Below are 7,500 nucleotides of genomic sequence, written 5' to 3' on the forward strand. Positions count from 1 at the left end.
TTAAAGGTTCTCTGCCGGCTACCGCTAGTCGTTTGGAGGTTAGGGTATGCACATCCACGAAAACGGTGATCAAGGTGCCAGACAGTCTGATATCCGCACACACTGGTCATGAGCTCAAAGAAACAAAACAAAACATAAAACCCACCTTAATTTCATTACAAATGGCCTCTGAGGAAGATTCCACTGGTGGATCAAAACGTTGTAATGAAATAAAGTTGATATATTTTTTTGGAGCTCATGCCCAGTGTGAAGCCCTGCCGCTAGTCCACATCAGGGAGGGAGTATTAGTTGAGCTCTGCCCAACATCATGTATATCTCTGTTTCGTGTCTGTTTATTTTGCTAAACCCTTAAAGTCCTTTGAGGTTGCATTCAGTGTGCTGTCATTATTATTTCATCACATGAAGAACTGAAAGCACGAAATGTACAACACAGCAAAGCCAAACTACTTACAGAGACATCGAAAGTAGAAAAAAAATCAAGATAAAATGTTAATATAACAATGAACAGGACATTTTGAGAACTAAGGTCTGTTATTTTAGATCTCACAAAGCTTTTAAAAAGGTCAGCTTCTCAGGTGGAAACAAAATCCAAAGTACAGCCAGAACACTGTCAGTGGCCTGTCAGTTTGGTTTAGGAAATCGCATCTCTTGAAAAGTCAGTCGATGGTGAAAAACATCATATAGCCTGCAAGCACAGAAAATTGTTTTGAAAGCAGTGACGCTAGGAGACATGAAAGATGCTTTAAAGGCAATATTAGACATGACAGTTGCTATAAAGCTGTGGTTCTCAAACCTTTTGGAAAAAAAACACCAGCCTGACTTCATCATAAGCCTGCAAACACGTTCCTTAGCATTAAAAATAAAATGAACTAATGCCCCAATTTGCAACTGAGTGACCCCCGTCCCGCCCAGTCAGAGGTCTCCGTCTCAACTCCCGACGAGGACTCCCTAATGCCCCCTCGGGGGCTGTAGGACCCCTGTTGAGAGACATTACTTTACAGCCTTTGCTGTTCCACATCAGCTAACCGGAAGGCTAATACTCATTTCACAGCATTCTGCACCGCTGAAAGTCTTGTCAAATTCAACTGTCAAAACTGCTGTGGCTCTCTTAGGGGCATGTCCCTCCAGTAAGTTGGCAGCAGGTTTATCTGTAGCTGTTAAATGCTTTTGAAAACAGAGATGCTGTGTAGGTCTTAGCTCAGAGAAGTCTAAACGTTTTGAAGAAGTGTGTTTGAAGAGTGCTTTGGAGTGGAAAAGAAGATAGCCTGCATGCACAAAGGACTAGAAGAAAAAAACTTCACAACATAAATAAACTATTCATCTCGTTTCCGGAATGAGGGCGTGTGGGGCCTGGTGAGCTATAAACTATTACACTGTTCAGTTTATTTTTGGATACTTAAGTTAGAGAAGTTACCAACGAAGGAGTTTGAAATGAGTTCACTTCTTTATTTAAGCTTACTCACTTATTTATCTATTTTATAACTATGCAGCAACTTTTCCAACATGATCTGCCTGCTCTGCATTCCTGGCTAAATAAGTAAATAAATAAAGAAGTAAATAAATAAATAGGTAAATAAATAAAAACTTTGCCATCCCTCGCACAGCCTACACTTCCTCTGCCAAAAACACTGCCAAAGGAGGGGGCAGGCTGTCCCCCAACTCTGCTGCTCGGAGAGCATCACAGGTACAGTAAGAGTGGGCGAGTGAGTCCACAGTGCCTTTCTCTTGCATACTTTTATTCTACCCTTGGTGCAATTGCAAATAAAAAAGGATGGTTTTAGGCAAGAGTACTGACTCAGAAATTTGAAAAGTATCATAACACCAAAAAAACTGTCCCCCAACAACACTGAGGTGCTTCTCCAAAAGCACAGAATGTAGGAGTGGGTTAGCTAGCTATATTCCGCCCTTTGCTTGGTTTAAATATAACATTGTGGTTTTGTTAGGCAAGTGTTGGCTATGAAATTCCAAAAGCACAATTGCAACCACAATGCACTACTGCACCTGCCAATGAAGAGCCTTTAATTTATTTGCCTTTAACACAAATCACTTGGCTGCCATATTTCATGCTCCACTGCTATGACACTACTATGCTGCTAACACGCTCAAACCTACTCATGCGACAAGTCGCTCCGCTACCACTTAAAACAGGAACTTTCGATGGTAACAGGACCCATTTGTAGAACGTGGTGGTTGCATCTTTCTCCACTGTGTGGATCCATTTGCAGACAGTGATAGCTGAGTCTTGCTTCAATGTGGATGTGAGTATTGGTGTGTGTGTGTGTGTGTGTGTGTGTGTGTGTGTGTGTGTGTGTGTGTGTGTGTGTGTGTGTGTGTGTGTGTGTGTGTGTGTGTGTGTGTGTGTGTGTGTGTGTGTGTGTGTGTGTGTGTGTGTGTGTGTGTGTGATAGTTGAGTCTCGCTCCACTGTGGAGGGAGATTTGGAGCCTAATGAGGCATCGTGGTGGACTTAAGTGACAAAACCTCCCTCTTCCTCATCCTCCTCTTCCTCCTACCAAGAAACAACATCCCCAGGGAGAGACAAAGGAGGAGAGTGCGTGTGCAGGAATTAACGTGTGTGTGTGTGTGTGTGTGTGTGTGTGTGTGTGTGTGTGTGTGTGTGTGTGTGTGTGTGTGTGTGTGTGTGTGTGTGTGAGAATGGGGAGGGGAGTTACCTGTGCTGTCTGGCATAGGCTGTACTGCTGTATGGCACTCAGCTGTAAAACAGGACTCTCTGTGTGTGTGTGTGCGTGTGTGCGTGTGTGTGTGTGTGTGTGTGTGTGTGTGTGTGTGTGTGTGTGTGTGTGTGTGTGTGTGTGTGAGAGAGAGAGAGAGGGAAAGTGTGTGTGTGTGTGTGTGTGAGTCAGCTGTAAAATGGGGCTCTGAAAGCCACTAATGAGCAGTGTCAAGAACCCTGACAGCAGAGAGAGAGAGAGAGAGAGAGAGAGAGAGAGAGAGAGAGAGAGAGAGAGAGAGAGAGAGAGAGAGAGAGGAAAAGAGGGAAACTGTGGGTTATAGATGGAGAGATAGGGAGGAAAATGGAGAGAAAGAGAGAGGGAGGGTAGAAACAGACAAAAGATTTGGTGAGAAGGCAAGAAAGACAGAGAAAGAACCAAGACAAAATAGGAGCAGAGGGAGGAGGAAGAGGAGGAGGAGGAGGAGGGAGGAGGAGGAGGAGGAGGAGGAGGAGGAGGAGATGAAGAGAACAGGGGGAAGATGAGGAGGGAGGAAAGAGGGGGCAGGATAGAGGCTGGTATGGAAAAAGAAAAACAAGATGAACAGAACAGGAAGGACAGACAAAGAGAACTGTAGAAGAGAAGTGGAGAAAGAGACTGACTCGGGTGAAAAATAAAGTCTCAAGTCAGAGTATTCTAAAGCCAATTCTACATCACTGTTCAGTATTCAACCGTCCACAGGACTAAGCCTGTCACGATATACGATAAGTCAATAAATCGTATGATAACTTTTTACAAGAACGATCACTTTTCTGGCCCCGATAAGTAACGATAAGTTATTTGCGTGATGTTTTGTTTTCCCTCTCTCCCTTTCTCTACCGTAGCCATAAGACTACTGATGGCGCGTTATAGGCCAACGCAGCGCAATGGCGCTTAAATGTTGGTGTAATTTTAAGTTTCAGTACAGTTCTGGTTGGAAAAAAGTGCATTGATCTGGCTACTTGCGTCTTTGAAATAGAACGCTGGTGTTCCCGAGCTTCGCTTATAATACAAAGAATCAGCGCTAGAGACTAGGAGCGCAATATTCTTCCAGTCTCGGTCAGCGCATCTGCAACGTTCCTCAGAGAGGGGAATGAACAGCTCCAACACGGAGGCAAATGTTCATTTTGAAACATGCGCAGCAACCCAATATCCACGACGAAGACGTGTTATTTTAAACCTCGCCGAGTTTCCACTATTGCTGGCCCAAATGTTACATTCAATTTCAATGCGCCTCCTACCCCGACGTTCGTTGTCTGTTCTTTTTGTGATTTTCGCTATATTTCTTGTTTATTTAGACCTAACAATATGAGTAGGCAGTCCGCAAGCAAATCATGAAGATAAGATTTGTGGATTTAAATCTGTCAGGAGAATGTGAACGGTTGAGCGCGCTACAGGGGAAACAGAGGCGTGGCGACTCATAACTCATAAGAATCAATGTATGGGCGTTCATAAAGGACTTTAAAGTGCGCAGAATTGCAACTTCTTCCAGTCGAGGGTATCAGAGAGAGAGAGAGAGAGAGAGAGAGAGAGAGAGAGAGAGAGAGAGAGAGAGAGAGAGAGAGAGAGAGAGAGAGAGAGAGAGAGAGAGAGATGGAACTTGTGCATCTGTTCATGCTCTTTTGCTTTTTGCTGATGTTGAAATGCCTTCAACAGGGCTGATTTGGGTTTTGACTGACAATTAGCCAGTAACAACGTGCATTTGTTTGAAATAAGCTGTCTAAGTATTGTAATAGCCTAATTTGTGAATTAACAATACCAATACCAATAATAACAATACCACCAGTAGGTTATTTTACATCACACCATGGATAGGCCTATAAGCCATTCAGTGTGCTTGAGAAAGATAAATAACAGAAAATGTTAAAGAAATACTAGGCTATATAACTTACCTTAATAATAAATACAAAAAAGCCTATTTAGAGTCTATTATGCTCCATGAGGATGTATTTAAAAACATATATATATCCCCCGCCGTGATGCTTTAAAAATGTGAAGGGGTGTAGTCACATTTTTATTGCATTTTTACGTCATTATATTGTTTGACACATTTCTTCTTGGAGCAGGCGTCAATCTTAATTATTTAAACCTCTGAGTCTGCTGGCCCAAATGTTACATTCAATGTTTCAAGAAGGAGGCCGCACCTTGCATAGCAGTGTTTTTTATTGCAAATTATATTGTTTGAAAATGGCGAGAGAGACAATATTATCGATTATCGCAATAATTTCTTGTTATCGTTATCGTCTGGCAAAAATTGTTATCGTGACAGGTCTACACAGGACACTACACTCACTGGCACGCAGCCATGGTATAATGGTTCAAGTTCAAGTTCAAGTTCAGTTTATTTTGTCCCCAAGGGGAAATTGAGTTTGTAGCAGGTATTAAAAACATTCAGGACTGACAACAAATAGGCTACAAAAAAACAAAAACAAAACTAAAAAACAACATAAAGACAGAGACCACAGGTCAACACAGCACAAAGACATAAGACTGGAACCTAATACACATGACAAGGAGGTGGTCTTGAGATCAGAAGGTCAGCGGTTCAAATCCCATCCTTACCTCGACTTGCAACTTGCATTGCTCCATATTACCAATACCCTGTAAAATAACAAAGTCGCTTTGGAGAAAAGCGTCAGCTAAGTATTATTAATTGAATATAATGTAATGTCTGATTCTTCCTTTTAGAATGTGAACAGCACCAGTCTTAGTTGACTTCCATTGTGTGGAGATGTGCTGACTTACTAGACAGCTGTGTGTATTCTCTCCAGCCTTGTTTAAATGCAGAGATGTGACCATTCAGCCATGTTGTATTTACTTTCACCAGCCTGGTTAGCTAAATTATTCATCATTGCCATTTGCTCACTGGCTTCCATGGGACCGTTTGCCATTTTTGTCATTTTTCTCTGTCAACAAATGAGCCCTTTAACAGTAATACACTACAGGGCCTACACAATCCATTCAGTACAGTCCAATACACCGTAGGGCCAACACACTATATTTCGTAGACTCCAATACACCACAGGGCCTACACATTATATTCAGTTGAGTCCAATACACCACAGGGCCTACACATTTTTATTCAGTAGAGTCCAGTACAGAGCTGATTTATCTTTAAGTCTAGCCAGCCACAGGTATAAATATTACATGGAGGTAATCACGGCCCATGAAGAGGAATGGGACATGGGGAGCTTGTTGTGGACTACTGGGTGGGGGTGTAGATCACCGCATTCAGTACAAAATTCTCCTGTTGACATACAAATCACTTCACTCTCTTGCTCCTCAGTACCTCTCTGAACTCCTCCAACCCCAATCCCAGTCCAGGTCTCTGCGGTCTTCTGAAAAGGACAATCTCATCATCCCCCGAGCCAGACTCCGTACTGTTGGTGACAGAGCTTTTTGTGTTGCTGCCCCCACGCTCTGGAACAGTCTACCTCCCAACATACGCCAGGCCCCCACACTGGCTACGTTCAAGAAGCACCTTAAATCACATCTATTCACAGAGGCATATGGACTTTAACTTCACTGGCCCTTCCCCTGCCCCTTCACCTAGGTTCCCTGAATATAACTTAATTGTATTGCAAATGCATTTTCTAAGACAAAATGCATATGCATTTTCCTTTACAAAATGTCATATTTCACGTGAAGCTGAATAACATGAAAATTATATCAGGGGCCGGATAAAACGGCCTCAAGGGCCGCAAACGGCCCTCGAGACATAGGTTCCCCACCCCTGACCTAAACGGACATTTGTAAGAATAGGAGTGAGCCCTCTCCCCAGTTACTCACAGTTCACTATCTCACCCTGCTGTATGTACTGTATTTCATGACCATTTTTCACTGACTTCCCAAAATAATCAATATAAATAACAGTCAGCATAGTTTTTCAAGTCGTCAGCCATTAGAATACAAATCAAAGACTTTTGAACAAACCTTTCCGATGATAACGGTATTCAGAAATAATCCTCAAACACACCATTTCCACTGTTCCAAATTATTATGCAAAAAAGAGTTTGTAGTGTTGTGAAGAACTGAAAATTGTCCTATTTTATTAAATTAAAAGCATTAGCAGGTCTTACCTGAAGAAATCAAAAGCTATTTCCCCGCTCTCAGCCTAGGCACAACAACTTTTGGGGGGCTTTTCCTCATTCAACATCCCGATTGCAAAACTTAGACTTGAACTTTATTTATCCACAAGGGAAAATTCATGTCCCATGTTGCTCTGTAGATAAAAAAAGATAAACATGATAAAAAAGAGAAATAAAAAATAGATACAAAAATAAAGATGGGTGATCACTATGAAGAAAAGTCTATGATTTTCTCCTGTATGGCTCTTGGGACATTGCAGTGGACCCAGTGTCAAAGAGTTCCTCTATCCTCCATCACTTTCCTCTCTCTTCTTGCTCTATTCTGTCTTTTTCACATTTTTATTGCCATCTATTTCCATTTGTAGGCTATGTCGACTTTCCTCCAGACTATCTCTGAGACCAATGCAAAGCGTCCTCCATTTGATCCCATCAATAATTCACTGTAGTATTAGACGTGGGCTCCTGGGGAACACTTGGACACTGAATGCACCCTCTCTCTCTCCCTCTCTCTCTCCCTCCCTCCCTCCATCCATCCATCCATCCAGGTCTCTCTGATAAAAAGTACAACAAAGACGCACAACGAGAACTAGACAATACCTAATCAACAACGTACATAATGAATCAACAATATGGTATGAAATGGTGGAAACATGGCTAAAGGGCCGTACAAACACGTCGCTACTAGTTACTCGCTCTGCGAATG

General features: G+C 42.4%; 1 protein-coding gene across 2 annotated transcripts in view; it reads right to left on the reverse strand.

The window, feature by feature from the left end:
- LOC134436493 (solute carrier family 66 member 2) overlaps nt 1-7,500 on the reverse strand; it is a 46,143-nt gene that overhangs the window by 685 nt on the left and 37,958 nt on the right. The window lies entirely within an intron of this gene.

This window comes from Engraulis encrasicolus, chromosome 20 (genome assembly GCF_034702125.1).
Source record: "Engraulis encrasicolus isolate BLACKSEA-1 chromosome 20, IST_EnEncr_1.0, whole genome shotgun sequence".
Lineage (NCBI taxonomy): Eukaryota > Metazoa > Chordata > Actinopteri > Clupeiformes > Engraulidae > Engraulis > Engraulis encrasicolus.